The sequence below is a fragment of the Salvelinus fontinalis genome, unplaced genomic scaffold, assembly GCF_029448725.1.
Source record: "Salvelinus fontinalis isolate EN_2023a unplaced genomic scaffold, ASM2944872v1 scaffold_0028, whole genome shotgun sequence".
NCBI classification, from domain to species: Eukaryota; Metazoa; Chordata; class Actinopteri; order Salmoniformes; family Salmonidae; genus Salvelinus; species Salvelinus fontinalis.
In genome coordinates this window covers 813,375-835,906 of record NW_026600237.1, presented here as the reverse complement: position 1 = coordinate 835,906, position 22,532 = coordinate 813,375, and the positions used below count along the sequence as shown (strand labels likewise).

The window sequence follows — 22,532 nt, the reverse complement described above, 5'->3', positions numbered from 1 at the left end:
CGGGATGAAACCTACAGAGAGGACAGAGAGGACATTATGTTAACCAGACTACAGACCGGGATGAAACCTGCAGAGAGGACAGAGAGGACATTATGTTAAACAGGCTACAGACTGGGATGAAACCTACAGAGAGGACATTATGTTAACCAGGCTACAGACTGGGATGAAACCTACAGAGAGGAAATTATGTTAACCAGGCTGCAGACCGGGATGAAACCTACAGAGAAGACATTATGTTAACCAGACTACAGACTGGGATCTAACCTACAGAGAGGCCATTATGTTAACCAGGCTACAGACTGGGATGAAACCTACAGAGAGGAAATTATGTTAACCAGGCTACAGACTGGGATGAAACCTGCAGAGAGGACATTATGTTAACCAGACTACAGACTGGGTTGAAACCTACAGAGAGGACAGAGAGGACATTATGTTAACCAGGCTACAGACTGGGATGAAACCTACAGAGAGGACATTATGTTAACCAGGCTACCGACTGGGATGAAACCTACAGAGAGGACATTATGTTAACCAGGCTACAGACTGGGATGTAACCTGCAGAGAGGACATTATGTTAACCAGGCTACAGACTGGGATGTAACCTACAGAGAGGACAGAGAGGACATTATGTTAACCAGGCTACAGACTGGGATGAAACCTGCAGAGAGGACATTATGTTAACCAGGCTACAGACCGGGATGAAACCTACAGAGAGGACAGAGAGGACATTATGTTAACCAGGCTACAGACCAGGATGAAACCTACAGAGAGGACAGAGAGGACATTATGTTAACCAGGCTACAGACCGGGATGAAACCTACAGAGAGGACAGAGAGGACATTATGTTAACCAGGCTGCAGACTGGGATGAAACCTACAGAGAGGACATTATGTTAACCAGACTACAGACCGGGATGAAACCTACAGAGAGGACAGAGAGGACATTATGTTAACCAGGCTACAGACCGGGATGAAACCTACAGAGAGGACAGAGAGGACATTATGTTAACCAGACTACAGAGGGGGATGAAACCTACAGAGAGGACAGAGAGGACATTATGTTAACCAGGCTACAGACGGGGATGAAACCTGCAGAGAGGACAGAGAGGACATTATGTTAACCAGGCTGCAGACTGGGATGAAACCTGCAGAGAGGACTGAGAGGACATTATGTTAACCAGGCTACAGACTGGGATGAAACCTGCAGAGAGGACATTATGTTAACCAGACTACAGACTGGGATGAAACCTACAGAGAGGACAGAGAGGACATTATGTTAACCAGGCTACAGACTGGGATGAAACCTACAGAGAGGACATTATGTTAACCAGGCTACAGACTGGGATGAAACCTGCAGAGAGGACATTATGTTAACCAGACTACAGACCGGGATGAAACCTACAGAGAGGACAGAGAGGACATTATGTTAACCAGGCTACAGACTGGGATGAAACCTGCAGAGAGGACATTATGTTAACCAGGCTACAGACCGGGATGAAACCTACAGAGAGGACAGAGAGGACATTATGTTAACCAGGCTACAGACCAGGATGAAACCTACAGAGAGGACAGAGAGGACATTATGTTAACCAGGCTACAGACCGGGATGAAACCTACAGAGAGGACAGAGAGGACATTATGTTAACCAGGCTGCAGACTGGGATGAAACCTACAGAGAGGACATTATGTTAACCAGACTACAGACCGGGATGAAACCTACAGAGAGGACAGAGAGGACATTATGTTAACCAGGCTACAGACCGGGATGAAACCTACAGAGAGGACAGAGAGGACATTATGTTAACCAGACTACAGATGGGGATGAAACCTACAGAGAGGACAGAGAGGACATTATGTTAACCAGGCTACAGACGGGGATGAAACCTGCAGAGAGGACAGAGAGGACATTATGTTAACCAGGCTGCAGACTGGGATGAAACCTGCAGAGAGGACTGAGAGGACATTATGTTAACCAGGCTACAGACTGGGATGAAACCTGCAGAGAGGACATTATGTTAACCAGACTACAGACTGGGATGAAACCTACAGAGAGGACAGAGAGGACATTATGTTAACCAGGCTACAGACTGGGATGAAACCTACAGAGAGGACATTATGTTAACCAGGCTACAGACTGGGATGAAACCTACAGAGAGGACAGAGAGGACATTATGTTAACCAGGCTACAGACTGGGATGAAACCTGCAGAGAGGACATTATGTTAACCAGGCTACAGACCGGGATGAAACCTACAGAGAGGACAGAGAGGACATTATGTTAACCAGGCTACAGACCAGGATGAAACCTACAGAGAGGACAGAGAGGACATTATGTTAACCAGGCTACAGACCGGGATGAAACCTACAGAGAGGACAGAGAGGACATTATGTTAACCAGGCTGCAGACTGGGATGAAACCTACAGAGAGGACATTATGTTAACCAGACTACAGACCGGGATGAAACCTACAAAGAGGACAGAGAGGACATTATGTTAACCAGGCTACAGACCGGGATGAAACCTACAGAGAGGACAGAGAGGACATTATGTTAACCAGACTACAGATGGGGATGAAACCTACAGAGAGGACAGAGAGGACATTATGTTAACCAGGCTACAGACGGGGATGAAACCTGCAGAGAGGACAGAGAGGACATTATGTTAACCAGGCTGCAGACTGGGATGTAACCTACAGAGAGGACAGAGAGGACATTATGTTAACCAGGCTACAGACCAGGATGTAACCTACAGAGAGGACAGAGAGGACATTATGTTAACCAGGCTACAGACCAGGATGAAATCTACAGAGAGGACATTATGTTAACCAGACTACAGACCGGGATGAAACCTACAGAGAGGACATTATGTTAACCAGGCTACAGACTGGGATGAAACCTACAGAGAGGACAGAGAGGACATTATGTTAACCAGGCTACAGACCGGGATGAAACCTACAGAGAGGACATTATGTTAACCAGGCTACAGACCGGGATGTAACCTACAGAGAGGACAATATGTTAACCAGACTACAGACCGGGATGAAACCTGCAGAGAGGACTGAGAGGACATTATGTTAACCAGGCTACAGACTGGGATGAAACCTACAGAGAGGACATTATGTTAACCAGGCTGCAGACCGGGATGAAACCTACAGAGAGGACAGAGAGGACATTATGTTAACCAGCCTGCAGACTGGGATGAAACCTACAGAGAGGACACTATGTTAACCAGGCTACAGACCGGGATGAAACCTACAGAGAGGACATTATGTTAATCAGGCTACAGACCGGGATGAAACCTACAGAGAGAACAGAGAAGACATTATGTTAACCAGGCTACAGACTGGGATGAAACCTAGAGAGAGGACAGAGAGGACATTATGTTAACCAGACTGCAGACCGGGATGAAACTTACAGAGAGGACATTATGTTAACCAGGCTACAGACCGGGATGAAACCTACAGAGAGGACAGAGAGGACATTATGTTAACCAGGCTACAGACTGGGATGAAACCTACAGAGAGGACATTATGTTAACCAGGCTGCAGACCGGGATGAAACCTACAGAGAAGACAGAGAGGACATTATGTTAACCAGGCTACAGACCGGGATGAAACCTGCAGAGAGGACAGAGAGGACATTATGTTAACCAGACTACAGCCCGGGATGAAACCTGCAGAGAGGACAGAGAGGACATTATGTTAACCAGACTGCAGACCGGGATGAAACCTACAGAGAAGACAGAGAGGACATTATCTTAACCAGGCTGCAGACCGGGATGAAACCTACAGAGAGGACATTATGTTAACCAGACTGCAGACCGGGATGAAACCTACAGAGAGGACAGAGAGGACATTATGTTAACCAGGCTACAGACCGGGATGAAACCTACAGAGAGGACAGAGAGGACATTATGTTAACCAGGCTACAGACCGGGATGAAACCTGCAGAGAGGACAGAGAGGACATTATGTTAACGAGGCTACAGACCAGGATGAAACCTACAGAGAGGACAGAGAGGACATTATGTTAACCAGGCTACAGACCAGGATGAAACCTGCAGAGAGGACATTATGTTAACCAGACTACAGACCAGGATGAAACCTACAGAGAGGACATTATGTTAACCAGACTGCAGACCAGGATGAAACCTGCAGAGAGGACAGAGAGGACATTATGTTAACCAGGCTGCAGACGGGGATGAAACCTGCAGAGAGGACATTATGTTAACCAGGCTGCAGACGGGGATGAAACCTACAGAGAGGACTTTATGTTAACCAGACTGCAGACCAGGATGAAACCTGCAGAGAGGACAGAGAGGACATTATGTTAACCAGACTGCAGACCAGGATGAAACCTACAGAGAGGACAGAGAGGACATTATGTTAACCAGACTACAGACCAGGATGAAACCTACAGAGAGGACATTATGTTAACCAGGCTACAGACTGGGATGAAACCTACAGAGAGGACAGAGAAGACATTATGTTAACCAGGCTACAGACCAGGATAAAACCTGCAGAGAGTACAGAGAGGACATTATGTTAACCAGGCTACAGACTAGGATGAAACCTACAGAGAGGACATTATGTTAACCAGGCTACAGACAGGGATGAAACCTACAGAGAGGACATTATGTTAACCAGGCTACAGACTAGGATGAAACCTGCAGAGAGGACATTATGTTAACCAGGCTACAGACCGGGATGAAACCTACAGAGAGGACAGAGAGGACATTATGTTAACCAGGCTGCAGACCGGGGTAAACCTACAGAGAGGACAGAGAGGACATTATGTTAACCAGGCTACAGATCGGGATGAAACCTACAGAGAGGACATTATGTTAACCAGGCTACAGACCGGGATGAAACCTACAGTGAGGACAGAGAGGACATTATGTTAACCAGGCTACAGACTGGGATGAAACCTACAGAGAGGACAGAGAGGACATTATGTTAACCAGACTGCAGACAGGGATGAAACCTGCAGAGAGGACATTATGTTAACCAGACTGCAGACAGGGATGAAACCTACAGAGAGGACAGAGAGGACATTATGTTAACCAGCTTGCAGACAGGGATGAAACCTGCAGAGAGGATAGAGAGGACATTATGTTAACCAGGCTACAGACCGGGATGAAACCTGCAGAGAGGACAGAGAGGACATTATGTTAACCAGGCTGCAGACTGGGATGAAACCTGCAGAGAGGACATTATGTTAACCAGACTGCAGACCGGGATGAAACCTACAGAGAGGACAGAGAGGACATTATGTTAACCAGCTTGCAGACAGGGATGAAACCTGCAGAGAGGACATTATGTTAACCAGGCTACAGACCGGGATGAAACCTACAGAGAGGACAGAGAGGACATTATGTTAACCAGGCTACAGACCAGGATGAAACCTACAGAGAGGACAGAGAGGACATTATGTTAACCAGACTACAGATGGGGATGAAACCTACAGAGAGGACAGAGAGGACATTATGTTAACCAGGCTGCAGAATGAGATGAAACCTACAGAGAGGACAGAGAGGACATTATGTTAACCAGGCTACAGACCGGGATGAAACCTACAGAGAGGACATTATGTTAACCAGGCTACAGACCGGGATGAAACCTACAGAGAGGACAGAGAAGACATTATGTTAACCAGGCTACAGACCGGGATGAAACCTAGAGAGAGGACAGAGAGGACATTATGTTAACCAGACTGCAGACCGGGATGAAACTTACAGAGAGGACATGATGTTAACCAGGCTACAGACCGGGATGAAACCTACGGAGAGGACAGAGAGGACATTATGTTAACCAGGCTACAGACCAGGATGTAACCTACAGAGAGGACAGAGAGGACATTATGTTAACCAGGCTGCGGACCGGGATGAAACCTGCAGAGAGGACAGAGAGGACATTATGTTAACCAGGCTGCAGACTGGGATGAAACCTGCAGAGAGGACATTATGTTAACCAGGCTACAGACTGGGATGAAACCTACAGAGAGGACATTATGTTAACCAGGCTACAGACTAGGATTAAACCTGCAGAGAGGACAGAGAGGACATTATGTTAACCAGGCTACAGACTGGGATGAAACCTACAGAGAGGACATTATGTTAACCAGGCTGCAGACCGGGATGAAACCTGCAGAGAGGACAGAGAGGACATTATGTTAACCAGACTACAGACCGGGATGAAACCTACAGAGAGGACATTATGTTAACCAGGCTGCAGACCAGGAAGAAACCTACAGATAGGACATTATGTTAACCAGACTACAGCCTTGGATGAAACCTGCAGAGAGGACATTATGTTAACCAGGCTACAGACAGGGATGAAACCTACAGAGAGGACAGAGAGGACATTATGTTAACCAGGCTACAGACGGGGATGAAACCTACAGAGAGGACATTATGTTAACCAGGCTACAGATCGGGATGAAACCTACAGAGAGGACATTATGTTAACCAGGCTGCAGACCAGTATGAAACCTACAGAGAGGACAAAGAGGACATTATGTTAACCAGGCTACAGACCAGGATGAAACCTACAGAGAGGACATTATATTAACCAGGCTACAGACTGGGATGAAACCTGCAGAGAGGACACAGAGGACATTGTTATGTTAACCACTAGAATAACGTAAGCCTTGTCCGAGCCACAACGGCCCGTAGGACAGGAGACAGAATGGCCAGTAGGGCAGAAGCCTAGCCAATGGCCCATTAGGTAAAACTGACATCAGACTAACACCTAGGGTGGGGTAGTGAGGTTGACAATAGGACAGACTAACACCTAGGGTGGGGTAGTGAGGTTGACAATAGGACAGACTAACACCTAGGGCGGGGGAGTGAGGTTGACAATAGGACAGACGAACACCTAGGGTGGGGTAGTGAGGTTGACAATAGGACAGACTAACACCTAGGGTGGGGTAGTGAGGTTGACAATAGGACAGACTAACACCTAGGGTGAGGTAGTGAGGTTGACAATAGGACAGACTAACACCTAGGGTGAGGTAGTGAGGTTGACAATAGTTCAGACTAACACCTAGGGTGGAGTAGTGAGGTTGACAATAGGACAGACTAACACCTAGGGTGGGGTAGTGAGGTTGACAATAGGACAGACTAACACCTAGGGTGGGGTAGTGAGGTTGACAATAGGACAGACTAACACCTAGGGTGAGGTAGTGAGGTTGACAATAGGACAGACTAACACCTAGGGTGGGGTAGTGAGGTTGACAATAGGACAGACTAACACCTAGGGTGAGGTAGTGAGGTTGACAATAGGACAGACTAACACCTAGGGTGAGGTAGTGAGGTTGACAATAGGACAGACTAACACCTAGGGTGAGGTAGTGAGATTGACAGTAGGACAGACTAACACCTAGGGTGGGGTAGTGAGGTTGACAATAGGACAGACTAACACCTAGGGTGGGGTAGTGAGGTTGACAATAGGACAGACTAACACCTAGGGTGGGGTAGTGAGGTTGACAATAGGACAGACTCTAACACCTAGGGTGGGGTAGTGAGGTTGACAATAGGACAGACTAACACCTAGGGTGAGGTAGTGAGGTTGACAATAGGACAGACTAACACCTAGGGTGAGGCAGTGAGGTAGACAGTAGTACAGACTAACACCTAGGGTGAGGTAGTGAGGTTGACAATAGGACAGACTAACACCTAGGGTGAGGTAGTGAGGTTGACAATAGGACAGACTAACACCTAGGGTGAGGTCAATAGGACAGACTAACACCTAGGGTGGGGTAGTGTGGTTGACAATAGGACAGACTAACACCTAGGGTGGGGTAGTGAGGTTGACAATAGGACAGACTAACACCTAGGGTGAGGTAGTGTGGTTGACAATAGGACAGACTAACACCTAGGGTGGGGTAGTGTGGTTGACAATAGGACAGACTAACACCTAGGGTGGGGTAGTGAAGTTGGCAATAGGACAGACTAATACCTAGGGTGGAGTAGTGAGATTGACAATAGGACAGACTAACACCTAGGGTGAGGTAGTGAGGTTGACAATAGGACAGACTAACACCTAGGGTGAGGTAGTGAGGTTGACAATAGGACAGACTAACACCTAGGGTGAGGTAGTGAGGTTGACAATAGGACAGACTAACACCTAGGGTGGAGTAGTGAGGTTGACAATAGGAGAGACTAACACCTAGGATGAGGCAGTGAGGTAGACAATAGGACATACTAACACCTAGGGTGGGGTAGTGAGGTTGACAATAGGACAGACTAACACCTAGGGTGAGGTAGTGAGGTTGACAATAGGACAGACTAACACCTAGGGTGGGGTAGTGAGGTTGACAATAGGACAGACTCTAACACCTAGAATGAGGTAGTGAGGTTGGCAATAGGACAGACTAACACCTAGGGTGAGGTAGTGCGGTTGACAATAGGACAGACTAACACCTAGGGTGAGGTAGTGAGATTGACAATAGGACAGACTAACACCTAGGGTGAGCTAGTGAGGTTGACAATAGGACAGACTAACACCTAGGGTGGGGTAGTGAGGTTGACAATAGGACAGACTAACACCTAGGGTGGAGTAGTGAGGTTGACAATAGGAGAGACTAACACCTAGGATGAGGCAGTGAGGTAGACAATAGGACATACTAACACCTAGGGTGGGGTAGTGAGGTTGACAATAGGACAGACTAACACCTAGGGTGAGGTAGTGAGGTTGACAATAGGACAGACTAACACCTAGGGTGGGGTAGTGAGGTTGACAATAGGACAGACTCTAACACCTAGAATGAGGTAGTGAGGTTGGCAATAGGACAGACTAACACCTAGGGTGAGGTAGTGCGGTTGACAATAGGACAGACTAACACCTAGGGTGAGGTAGTGAGATTGACAATAGGACAGACTAACACCTAGGGTGAGCTAGTGAGGTTGACAATAGGACAGACTAACACCTAGGGTGGGGTAGTGAGGTTGACAATAGGACAGACTAACACCTAGGGTGAGGTAGTGAGGTTGACAATAGGAGAGACTAACACCTAGGATGAGGCAGTGAGGTAGACAATAGGACATACTAACACCTAGGGTGGGGTAGTGAGGTTGACAATAGGACAGACTAACACCTAGGGTGAGGTAGTGAGGTTGACAATAGGACAGACTAACACCTAGGGTGGGGTAGTGAGGTTGACAATAGGACAGACTCTAACACCTAGAATGAGGTAGTGAGGTTGGCAATAGGACAGACTAACACCTAGGGTGAGGTAGTGCGGTTGACAATAGGACAGACTAACACCTAGGGTGAGGTAGTGAGATTGACAATAGGACAGACTAACACCTAGGGTGAGGTAGTGAGGTTGACAATAGGACAGACTAACACCTAGGGTGAGGTAGTGAGGTTGACAATAGTTCAGACTAACACCTAGGGTGGAGTAGTGAGGTTGACAATAGGACAGACTAACACCTAGGGTGGGGTAGTGAGGTTGACAATAGGACAGACTAACACCTAGGGTGGGGTAGTGAGGTTGACAATAGGACAGACTAACACCTAGGGTGAGGTAGTGAGGTTGACAATAGGACAGACTAACACCTAGGGTGAGGTAGTGAGGTTGACAATAGTTCAGACTAACACCTAGGGTGGAGTAGTGAGGTTGACAATAGGACAGACTAACACCTAGGGTGGGGTAGTGAGGTTGACAATAGGACAGACTAACACCTAGGGTGGGGTAGTGAGGTTGACAATAGGACAGACTAACACCTAGGGTGAGGTAGTGAGGTTGACAATAGGACAGACTAACACCTAGGGTGGGGTAGTGAGGTTGACAATAGGACAGACTAACACCTAGGGTGAGGTAGTGAGGTTGACAATAGGACAGACTAACACCTAGGGTGAGGTAGTGAGGTTGACAATAGGACAGACTAACACCTAGGGTGAGGTAGTGAGATTGACAGTAGGACAGACTAACACCTAGGGTGGGGTAGTGAGGTTGACAATAGGACAGACTAACACCTAGGGTGGGGTAGTGAGGTTGACAATAGGACAGACTAACACCTAGGGTGGGGTAGTGAGGTTGACAATAGGACAGACTCTAACACCTAGGGTGGGGTAGTGAGGTTGACAATAGGACAGACTAACACCTAGGGTGAGGTAGTGAGGTTGACAATAGGACAGACTAACACCTAGGGTGAGGCAGTGAGGTAGACAGTAGTACAGACTAACACCTAGGGTGAGGTAGTGAGGTTGACAATAGGACAGACTAACACCTAGGGTGAGGTAGTGAGGTTGACAATAGGACAGACTAACACCTAGGGTGAGGTCAATAGGACAGACTAACACCTAGGGTGGGGTAGTGTGGTTGACAATAGGACAGACTAACACCTAGGGTGGGGTAGTGAGGTTGACAATAGGACAGACTAACACCTAGGGTGAGGTAGTGTGGTTGACAATAGGACAGACTAACACCTAGGGTGGGGTAGTGTGGTTGACAATAGGACAGACTAACACCTAGGGTGGGGTAGTGAAGTTGGCAATAGGACAGACTAATACCTAGGGTGGAGTAGTGAGATTGACAATAGGACAGACTAACACCTAGGGTGAGGTAGTGAGGTTGACAATAGGACAGACTAACACCTAGGGTGAGGTAGTGAGGTTGACAATAGGACAGACTAACACCTAGGGTGAGGTAGTGAGGTTGACAATAGGACAGACTAACACCTAGGGTGGAGTAGTGAGGTTGACAATAGGAGAGACTAACACCTAGGATGAGGCAGTGAGGTAGACAATAGGACATACTAACACCTAGGGTGGGGTAGTGAGGTTGACAATAGGACAGACTAACACCTAGGGTGAGGTAGTGAGGTTGACAATAGGACAGACTAACACCTAGGGTGGGGTAGTGAGGTTGACAATAGGACAGACTCTAACACCTAGAATGAGGTAGTGAGGTTGGCAATAGGACAGACTAACACCTAGGGTGAGGTAGTGCGGTTGACAATAGGACAGACTAACACCTAGGGTGAGGTAGTGAGATTGACAATAGGACAGACTAACACCTAGGGTGAGCTAGTGAGGTTGACAATAGGACAGACTAACACCTAGGGTGGGGTAGTGAGGTTGACAATAGGACAGACTAACACCTAGGGTGGAGTAGTGAGGTTGACAATAGGAGAGACTAACACCTAGGATGAGGCAGTGAGGTAGACAATAGGACATACTAACACCTAGGGTGGGGTAGTGAGGTTGACAATAGGACAGACTAACACCTAGGGTGAGGTAGTGAGGTTGACAATAGGACAGACTAACACCTAGGGTGGGGTAGTGAGGTTGACAATAGGACAGACTCTAACACCTAGAATGAGGTAGTGAGGTTGGCAATAGGACAGACTAACACCTAGGGTGAGGTAGTGCGGTTGACAATAGGACAGACTAACACCTAGGGTGAGGTAGTGAGATTGACAATAGGACAGACTAACACCTAGGGTGAGCTAGTGAGGTTGACAATAGGACAGACTAACACCTAGGGTGGGGTAGTGAGGTTGACAATAGGACAGACTAACACCTAGGGTGAGGTAGTGAGGTTGACAATAGGACAGACTAACACCTAGGGTGGGGTAGCGAGGTTGACAATAGGACAGACTAACACCTAGGGTGGGGTAGCGAGGTTGACAATAGGACAGACTAACACCTAGGGTGGGGTAGTGAGGTTGACAATAGGACATACTAACACCTAGGGTGGGGTAGTGAGGTTGACAATAGGACAGACTAACACCTAGGGTGAGGTAGTGAGGTTGACAATAGGACAGACTAACACCTAGGGTGGGGTAGTGAGGTTGACAATAGGACAGACTAACACCTAGGGTGGGGTAGTGAGGTTGACAATAGAACAGACTAACACCTAGGGTGAGGTAGTGAGGTTGACAATAGGACAGACTAACACCTAGGGTGAGGTAGTGAGGTTGACAATAGTTCAGACTAACACCTAGGGTGAGGTAGTGAGGTTGACAATAGGACAGACTAACACCTAGGGTGAGGTAGTGAGGTTGACAATAGGACAGACTAACACCTAGGGTGAGGTAGTGAGGTTGACAATAGGACAGACTAACACCTAGGGTGGAGTAGTGAGGTTGACAATAGGACAGACTAACACCTAGGGTGAGGTAGTGAGGTTGACAATAGGACAGACTAACACCTAGGGTGGGGTAGCGAGGTTGACAATAGGACAGACTAACACCTAGGGTGGGGTAGCGAGGTTGACAATAGGACAGACTAACACCTAGGGTGGGGTAGTGAGGTTGACAATAGGACAGACTAACACCTAGGGCGGGGGAGTGAGGTTGACAATAGGACAGACTAACACCTAGGGTGGGGTAGTGAGGTTGACAATAGGACAGACTAACACCTAGGGTGAGGTAGTGAGGTTGACAATAGGACCGACTAACACCTAGGGTGAGGTAGTGAGGTTGACAATAGGACAGACTAACACCTAGGGCGGGGGAGTGAGGTTGACAATAGGACAGACTAACACCTAGGGTGGGGTAGTGAGGTTGACAATAGGACAGACTAACACCTAGGGTGAGGTAGTGAGGTTGACAATAGGACCGACTAACACCTAGGGTGAGGTAGTGAGGTTGACAATAGGACAGACTAACACCTAGGGTGAGGTAGTGAGGTTGACAATAGGACAGACTAACACCTAGGGTGGGGTAGTGAGGTTGACAATAGGACAGACTAACACCTAGGGTGAGGTAGTGAGGTTGACAATAGGACAGACTAACACCTAGGGTGGGGTAGTGAGGTTGACAATAGGACAGACTAACACCTAGGGTGGAGTAGTGAGGTTGACAATAGGACAGACTAACACCTAGGGTGGGGTAGTGAGGTTGACAATAGGACAGACTAACACCTAGGGTGAGGTAGTGAGGTTGACAATAGGACAGACTAACACCTAGGGTGAGGTAGTGAGGTTGACAATAGGACAGACTAACACCTAGGGTGGGGTAGTGAGGTTGACAATAGGACAGACTAACACCTAGGGTGAGGTAGTGAGGTTGACAATAGGACAGACGAACACCTAGGGTGGGGTAGTGAGGTTGACAATAGGACAGACTAACACCTAGGGTGGGGTAGTGAGGTTGACAATAGGACAGACTAACACCTAGGGTGAGGTAGTGAGGTTGACAATAGGACATACTAACACCTAGGGTGAGGTAGTGAGGTTGACAATAGGACAGACTAACACCTAGGGTGGGGTAGTGAGGTTGACAATAGGACAGACTAACACCTAGGGTGAGGTAGTGAGGTTGACAATAGGACAGACTAACACCTAGGGTGGGGTAGTGAGGTTGACAATAGGACAGACTAACACCTAGGGTGAGGTAGTGAGGTTGACAGTAGGACAGACTAACACCTAGGGTGGGGTAGTGAGGTTGACAATAGGACAGACTAACACCTAGGGTGAGGTAGTGAGGTTGACAGTAGGACAGACTAACACCTAGGGTGGGGTAGTGAGGTTGACAATAGGACAGACTAACACCTAGGGTGGGGTAGTGAGGTTGACAATAGGACAGACTAACACCTAGGGTGGGGTAGTGAGGTTGACAATAGGACAGACTCTAACACCTAGGGTGGGGTAGTGAGGTTGACAATAGGACAGACTAACACCTAGGGTGAGGTAGTGAGGTTGACAATAGGACAGACTAACACCTAGGGTGAGGCAGTGAGGTAGACAGTAGTACAGACTAACACCTAGGGTGAGGTAGTGAGGTTGACAATAGGACAGACTAACACCTAGGGTGAGGTAGTGAGGTTGACAATAGGACAGACTAACACCTAGGGTGAGGTCAATAGGACAGACTAACACCTAGGGTGGGGTAGTGTGGTTGACAATAGGACAGACTAACACCTAGGGTGGGGTAGTGAGGTTGACAATAGGACAGACTAACACCTAGGGTGAGGTAGTGAGGTTGACAATAGGACAGACTAACACTTAGGGTGAGGTAGTGAGGTTGACAATAGGACAGACTAACACCTAGGGTGAGGTAGTGAGGTTGACAATAGGACAGACTAACACCTAGGGTGAGGTAGTGAGGTTGACAATAGGACAGACTAACACCTAGGGTGGAGTAGTGAGGTTGACAATAGGAGAGACTAACACCTAGGGTGAGGCAGTGAGGTAGACAATAGGACATACTAACACCTAGGGTGGGGTAGTGAGGTTGACAATAGGACAGACTAACACCTAGGGTGAGGTAGTGAGGTTGACAATAGGACAGACTAACACCTAGGGTGGGGTAGTGAGGTTGACAATAGGACAGACTCTAACACCTAGAATGAGGTAGTGAGGTTGGCAATAGGACAGACTAACACCTAGGGTGAGGTAGTGCGGTTGACAATAGGACAGACTAACACCTAGGGTGAGGTAGTGAGATTGACAATAGGACAGACTAACACCTAGGGTGAGCTAGTGAGGTTGACAATAGGACAGACTAACACCTAGGGTGAGGTAGTGAGGTTGACAATAGGACCGACTAACACCTAGGGTGGGGTAGTGAGGTTGACAATAGGACAGACTAACACCTAGGGTGAGGCAGTGAGGTAGACAATAGGACATACTAACACCTAGGGTGGGGTAGTGAGGTTGACAATAGGACAGACTAACACCTAGGGTGAGGTAGTGAGGTTGACAATAGGACAGACTAACACCTAGGGTGGGGTAGTGAGGTTGACAATAGGACAGACTAACACCTAGGGTGGGGTAGTGAGGTTGACAATAGAACAGACTAACACCTAGGGTGAGGTAGTGAGGTTGACAATAGGACAGACTAACACCTAGGGTGAGGTAGTGAGGTTGACAATAGGACAGACTAACACCTAGGGTGGGGTAGTGAGGTTGACAATAGGACAGACTAACACCTAGGGTGGGGTAGTGAGGTTGACAATAGAACAGACTAACACCTAGGGTGAGGTAGTGAGGTTGACAATAGGACAGACTAACACCTAGGGTGAGGTAGTGAGGTTGACAATAGTTCAGACTAACACCTAGGGTGGAGTAGTGAGGTTGACAATAGGACAGACTAACACCTAGGGTGAGGTAGTGAGGTTGACAATAGGACAGACTAACACCTAGGGTGGGGGAGTGAGGTTGACAATAGGACAGACGAACACCTAGGGTGGGGTAGTGAGGTTGACAATAGGACAGACTAACACCTAGGGTGGAGTAGTGAGGTTGACAATAGGACAGACTAACACCTAGGGTGGGGTAGTGAGGTTGACAATAGGACAGACTAACACCTAGGGTGGGGTAGTGAGGTTGACAATAGGACAGACTCTAACACCTAGGGTGGGGTAGTGAGGTTGACAATAGGACAGACTAACACCTAGGGTGAGGTAGTGAGGTTGACAATAGGACAGACTAACACCTAGGGTGAGGCAGTGAGGTAGACAGTAGTACAGACTAACACCTAGGGTGAGGTAGTGAGGTTGACAATAGGACAGACTAACACCTAGGGTGAGGTAGTGAGGTTGACAATAGGACAGACTAACACCTAGGGTGAGGTCAATAGGACAGACTAACACCTAGGGTGGGGTAGTGTGGTTGACAATAGGACAGACTAACACCTAGGGTGAGGTAGTGAGGTTGACAATAGGACAGACTAACACCTAGGGTGAGGTCAATAGGACAGACTAACACCTAGGGTGGGGTAGTGTGGTTGACAATAGGACAGACTAACACCTAGGGTGGGGTAGTGAGGTTGACAATAGGACAGACTAACACCTAGGGTGAGGTAGTGTGGTTGACAATAGGACAGACTAACACCTAGGGTGGGGTAGTGTGGTTGACAATAGGACAGACTAACACCTAGGGTGGGGTAGTGAAGTTGGCAATAGGACAGACTAATACCTAGGGTGGAGTAGTGAGATTGACAATAGGACAGACTAACACCTAGGGTGGAGTAGTGAGGTTGACAATAGGACAGACTAACACCTAGGGTGAGCTAGTGAGGTTGACAATAGGACAGACTAACACCTAGGGTGAGGTAGTGAGGTTGACAATAGGACAGACTAACACCTAGGGTAGGGTAGCGAGGTTGACAATAGGACAGACTAACACCTATTGTGGAGTAGTGAGGTTGACAATAGGACAGACTAACACCTAGGGTGGGGTAGTGAGGTTGACAATAGGACAGACTAACACCTAGGGTGGGGTAGTGAGGTTGACAATAGGACAGACTAACACCTAGGGTGGAGTAGTGAGGTTGACAATAGGACAGACTAACACCTAGGGTGAGGTAGTGAGGTTGACAATAGGACAGACTAACACTTAGGGTGAGGTAGTGAGGTTGACAATAGGACAGACTAACAACTAGGGTGAGGTAGTGAGGTTGACAATAGGACAGACTAACACCTAGGGTGGAGTAGTGAGGTTGACAATAGGAGAGACTAACACCTAGGGTGAGGCAGTGAGGTAGACAATAGGACATACTAACACCTAGGGTGGGGTAGTGAGGTTGACAATAGGACAGACTAACACCTAGGGTGGGGTAGTGAGGTTGACAATAGGACAGACTAACACCTAGGGTGGGGTAGTGAGGTTGACAATAGGACAGACTCTAACACCTAGGGTGAGGTAGTGAGGTTGACAATAGGACAGACTAACACCTAGGGTGAGGTAGTGAGGTTGACAATAGGACCGACTAACACCTAGGGTGGGGTAGTCAGGTTGACAATAGGACAGACTAACACCTAGGGTGAGGCAGTGAGGTAGACAATAGGACATACTAACACCTAGGGTGGGGTAGTGAGGTTGACAATAGGACAGACTAACACCTAGGGTGAGGTAGTGAGGTTGACAATAGGACAGACTAACACCTAGGGTGGGGTAGTGAGGTTGACAATAGGACAGACTAACACCTAGGGTGGGGTAGTGAGGTTGACAATAGAACAGACTAACACCTAGGGTGAGGTAGTGAGGTTGACAATAGGACAGACTAACACCTAGGGTGAGGTAGTGAGGTTGACAATAGTTCAGACTAACACCTAGGGTGGGGTAGTGAGGTTGACAATAGGACAGACTAACACCTAGGGTGAGGTAGTGAGGTTGACAATAGGACAGACTAACACCTAGGGTGGGGTAGCGAGGTTGACAATAGGACAGACTAACACCTAGGGTGGGGTAGCGAGGTTGACAATAGGACAGACTAACACCTAGGGTGGGGTAGTGAGATTGACAATAGGACATACTAACACCTAGGGTGGGGTAGTGAGGTTGACAATAGGACAGACTAACACCTAGGGTGAGGTAGTGAGGTTGACAATAGGACAGACTAACACCTAGGGTGGGGTAGTGAGGTTGACAATAGGACAGACTAACACCTAGGGTGGGGTAGTGAGGTTGACAATAGAACAGACTAACACCTAGGGTGAGGTAGTGAGGTTGACAATAGGACAGACTAACACCTAGGGTGAGGTAGTGAGGTTGACAATAGTTCAGACTAACACCTAGGGTGGAGTAGTGAGGTTGACAATAGGACAGACTAACACCTAGGGTGAGGTAGTGAGGTTGACAATAGGACAGACTAACACCTAGGGTGAGGTAGTGAGGTTGACAATAGGACAGACTAACACCTAGGGTGGGGTAGTGAGGTTGACAATAGGACAGACTAACACCTAGGGTGAGGCAGTGAGGTAGACAGTAGGACAGACTAACACCTAGGGTGAGGTAGTGAGGTTGACAATAGGACAGACTAACACCTAGGGTGAGGTAGTGAGGTTGACAATAGGACAGACTAACACTTAGGGTGAGGTAGTGAGGTTGACAATAGGACAGACTAACACCTAGGGTGAGGTAGTGAGGTTGACAATAGGACAGACTAACACCTAGGGTGAGGTAGTGAGGTTGACAATAGGACAGACTAACACCTAGGGTGGAGTAGTGAGGTTGACAATAGGAGAGACTAACACCTAGGGTGAGGCAGTGAGGTAGACAATAGGACATACTAACACCTAGGGTGGGGTAGTGAGGTTGACAATAGGACAGACTAACACCTAGGGTGAGGTAGTGAGGTTGACAATAGGACAGACTAACACCTAGGGTGGGGTAGTGAGGTTGACAATAGGACAGACTCTAACACCTAGAATGAGGTAGTGAGGTTGGCAATAGGACAGACTAACACCTAGGGTGAGGTAGTGCGGTTGACAATAGGACAGACTAACACCTAGGGTGAGGTAGTGAGATTGATAATAGGACAGACTAACACCTAGGGTGAGCTAGTGAGGTTGACAATAGGACAGACTAACACCTAGGGTGAGGTAGTGAGGTTGACAATAGGACCGACTAACACCTAGGGTGGGGTAGTGAGGTTGACAATAGGACAGACTAACACCTAGGGTGAGGCAGTGAGGTAGACAATAGGACATACTAACACCTAGGGTGGGGTAGTGAGGTTGACAATAGGACAGACTAACACCTAGGGTGAGGTAGTGAGGTTGACAATAGGACAGACTAACACCTAGGGTGGGGTAGTGAGGTTGACAATAGGACAGACTAACACCTAGGGTGGGGTAGTGAGGTTGACAATAGAACAGACTAACACCTAGGGTGAGGTAGTGAGGTTGACAATAGGACAGACTAACACCTAGGGTGAGGTAGTGAGGTTGACAATAGGACAGACTAACACCTAGGGTGGGGTAGTGAGGTTGACAATAGGACAGACTAACACCTAGGGTGGGGTAGTGAGGTTGACAATAGAACAGACTAACACCTAGGGTGAGGTAGTGAGGTTGACAATAGGACAGACTAACACCTAGGGTGAGGTAGTGAGGTTGACAATAGTTCAGACTAACACCTAGGGTGGAGTAGTGAGGTTGACAATAGGACAGACTAACACCTAGGGTGAGGTAGTGAGGTTGACAATAGGACAGACTAACACCTAGGGTGGGGTAGCGAGGTTGACAATAGGACAGACTAACACCTAGGGTGGGGTAGCGAGGTTGACAATAGGACAGACTAACACCTAGGGTGGAGTAGTGAGGTTGACAATAGGACAGACTAACACCTAGGGTGGGGTAGTGAGGTTGACAATAGGACAGACTAACACCTAGGGTGGGGTAGTGAGGTTGACAATAGGACAGACTAACACCTAGGGTGGGGTAGTGAGGTTGACAATAGGACAGACTAACACCTAGGGTGAGGTAGTGAGGTTGACAATAGGACAGACTAACACCTAGGGTGGGGTAGTGAGGTTGACAATAGGACAGACTAACACCTAGGGTGAGGTAGTGAGGTTGACAGTAGGACAGACTAACACCTAGGGTGGGGTAGTGAGGTTGACAATAGGACAGACTAACACCTAGGGTGGGGTAGTGAGGTTGACAATAGGACAGACTAACACCTAGGGTGGGGTAGTGAGGTTGACAATAGGACAGACTCTAACACCTAGGGTGGGGTAGTGAGGTTGACAATAGGACAGACTAACACCTAGGGTGAGGTAGTGAGGTTGACAATAGGACAGACTAACACCTAGGGTGAGGCAGTGAGGTAGACAGTAGTACAGACTAACACCTAGGGTGAGGTAGTGAGGTTGACAATAGGACAGACTAACACCTAGGGTGAGGTAGTGAGGTTGACAATAGGACAGACTAACACCTAGGGTGAGGTCAATAGGACAGACTAACACCTAGGGTGGGGTAGTGTGGTTGACAATAGGACAGACTAACACCTAGGGTGGGGTAGTGAGGTTGACAATAGGACAGACTAACACCTAGGGTGAGGTAGTGTGGTTGACAATAGGACAGACTAACACCTAGGGTGGGGTAGTGTGGTTGACAATAGGACAGACTAACACCTAGGGTGGGGTAGTGTGGTTGACAATAGGACAGACTAACACCTAGGGTGAGGTAGTGAGGTTGACAATAGGACAGACTAACACCTAGGGTGAGGTAGTGAGGTTGACAATAGGACAGACTAACAAATAGGGTGGAGTAGTGAGGTTGACAATAGGAGAGACTAACACCTAGGGTGAGGCAGTGAGGTAGACAATAGGACATACTAACACCTAGGGTGGGGTAGTGAGGTTGACAATAGGACAGACTAACACCTAGGGTGAGGTAGTGAGGTTGACAATAGGACAGACTAACACCTAGGGTGAGGTAGTGAGGTTGACAGTAGGACAGACTAACACCTAGGGTGGGGTAGTGAGGTTGACAATAGGACAGACTCTAACACCTAGACTGAGGTAGTGAGGTTGGCAATAGGACAGACTAACACCTAGGGTGAGGTAGTGCGGTTGACAATAGGACAGACTAACACCTAGGGTGAGGTAGTGAGATTGACAATAGGACAGACTAACACCTAGGGTGAGCTAGTGAGGTTGACAATAGGACAGACTAACACCTAGGGTGAGGTAGTGAGGTTGACAATAGGACCGACTAACACCTAGGGTGGGGTAGTGAGGTTGACAATAGGACAGACTAACAGCTAGGGTGAGGCAGTGAGGTAGACAATAGGACATACTAACACCTAGGGTGGGGTAGTGAGGTTGACAATAGGACAGACTAACACCTAGGGTGAGGTAGTGAGGTTGACAATAGGACAGACTAACACCTAGGGTGAGGTAGTGAGGTTGACAATAGGACAGACTAACACCTAGGGTGAGGTAGTGAGGTTGACAATAGGACAGACTAACACCTAGGGTGGGGTAGTGAGGTTGACAATAGGACAGACTAACACCTAGGGTGGGGTAGTGAGGTTGACAATAGGACAGACTAACACCTAGGGTGGGGTAGTGAGGTTGACAATAGGACAGACTAACACCTAGGGTGAGGTAGTGAGGTTGACAATAGTTCAGACTAACACCTAGGGTGGGGTAGTGAGGTTGACAATAGGACAGACTAACACCTAGGGTGAGGTAGTGAGGTTGACAATAGGACAGACTAACACCTAGGGTGGGGTAGCGAGGTTGACAATAGGACAGACTAACACCTAGGGTGGGGCAGTGAGGTTGACAATAGGACAGACTAACACCTAGGGTGAGGTAGTGAGGTTGACAATAGGACAGACTAACACCTAGGGTGGGGTAGTGAGGTTGACAATAGGACAGACTAACACCTAGGGTGAGGTAGTGAGGTTGACAATAGTTCAGACTAACACCTAGGGTGGAGTAGTGAGGTTGACAATAGGACAGACTAACACCTAGGGTGAGGTAGTGAGGTTGACAATAGGACAGACTAACACCTAGGGTGGGGTAGCGAGGTTGACAATAGGACAGACTAACACCTAGGGTGGGGTAGTGAGGTTGACAATAGGACAGACTAACACCTAGGGTGGGGCAGTGAGGTTGACAATAGGACAGACTAACACCTAGGGTGGGGTAGCGAGGTTGACAATAGGACAGACTAACACCTAGGGTGAGGTAGTGAGGTTGACAATAGGACAGACTAACACCTAGGGTGAGGTAGTGAGGTTGACAATAGGACAGACTAACACCTAGGGTGGGGTAGTGAGGTTGACAATAGGACAGACTAACACCTAGGGTGGGGTAGTGAGGTTGACAATAGGACAGACTAACACCTAGGGTGAGGTAGTGAGGTTGACAATAGGACAGACTAACACCTAGGGTGGGGTAGTGTGGTTGACAATAGGACAGACTAACACCTAGGGTGGAGTAGTGAGGTTGACAATAGGACAGACTAACACCTAGGGTGGGGTAGTGTGGTTGACAATAGGACAGACTAACACCTAGGGTGGGGTAGTGAGGTTGACAATAGGACAGACTAACACCTAGGGTGAGGTAGTGAGGTTGACAATAGGACAGACTAACACCTAGGGTGAGGTAGTGAGGTTGACAATAGGACAGACTAACACCTAGGGTGGAGTAGTGAGGTTGACAATAGGACAGACTAACACCTAGGGTGGGGTAGTGAGGTTGACAATAGGACAGACTAACACCTAGGGTGGGGTAGTGAGGTTGACAATAGGACAGACTAACACCTAGGGTGAGGTAGTGAGGTTGACAATAGGACAGACTAACACCTAGGGTGAGGTAGTGAGGTTGACAATAGGACAGACTAACACCTAGTGTGAGGTAGTGGGGTAGACAATAGGACAGACTAACACCTAGGGTGGGGTAGTGAGGTTGACAATAGGACAGACTAACACCTAGGGTGGGGTAGTGAGGTTGACAATAGGACAGACTAACACCTAGTGTGAGGTAGTGGGGTAGACAGTAGGACAGACTAACACCTAGGGTGAGGTAGTGAGGTTGACAATAGGACAGACTAACACCTAGGGTGAGGTAGTGAGGTTGACAATAGGACAGACTAACACCTAGGGTGAGGTAGTGAGGTTGACAATAGGACAGACATGGACCACAGGGTGGTGTAGACATGGACCATAGGGTGGTGTAGACATGGACCATAGGGTGGTGTAGACAGTAGGACAGACATGGACCATAGGGTGGTGTAGACAGTGGGACAGACATGGACCATAGGGTGGTGTAGACAGTAGGACAGACATGGACCATAGGGTGGTGTAGACAGTAGGACAGACATGGCCCATAGGGTGGTGGAG

The 22,532-nt window shown here is 48.1% G+C and overlaps 1 protein-coding gene across 1 annotated transcript in view; it reads right to left on the bottom strand.

Moving 5' to 3' along the window:
- The window catches only part of LOC129842275 (ryanodine receptor 2-like), a gene marked incomplete at its 3' end in the record, with an annotated part of 104,955 nt that overhangs the window by 7,227 nt on the left and 75,196 nt on the right, over positions 1–22,532 (bottom strand). The window lies entirely within an intron of this gene.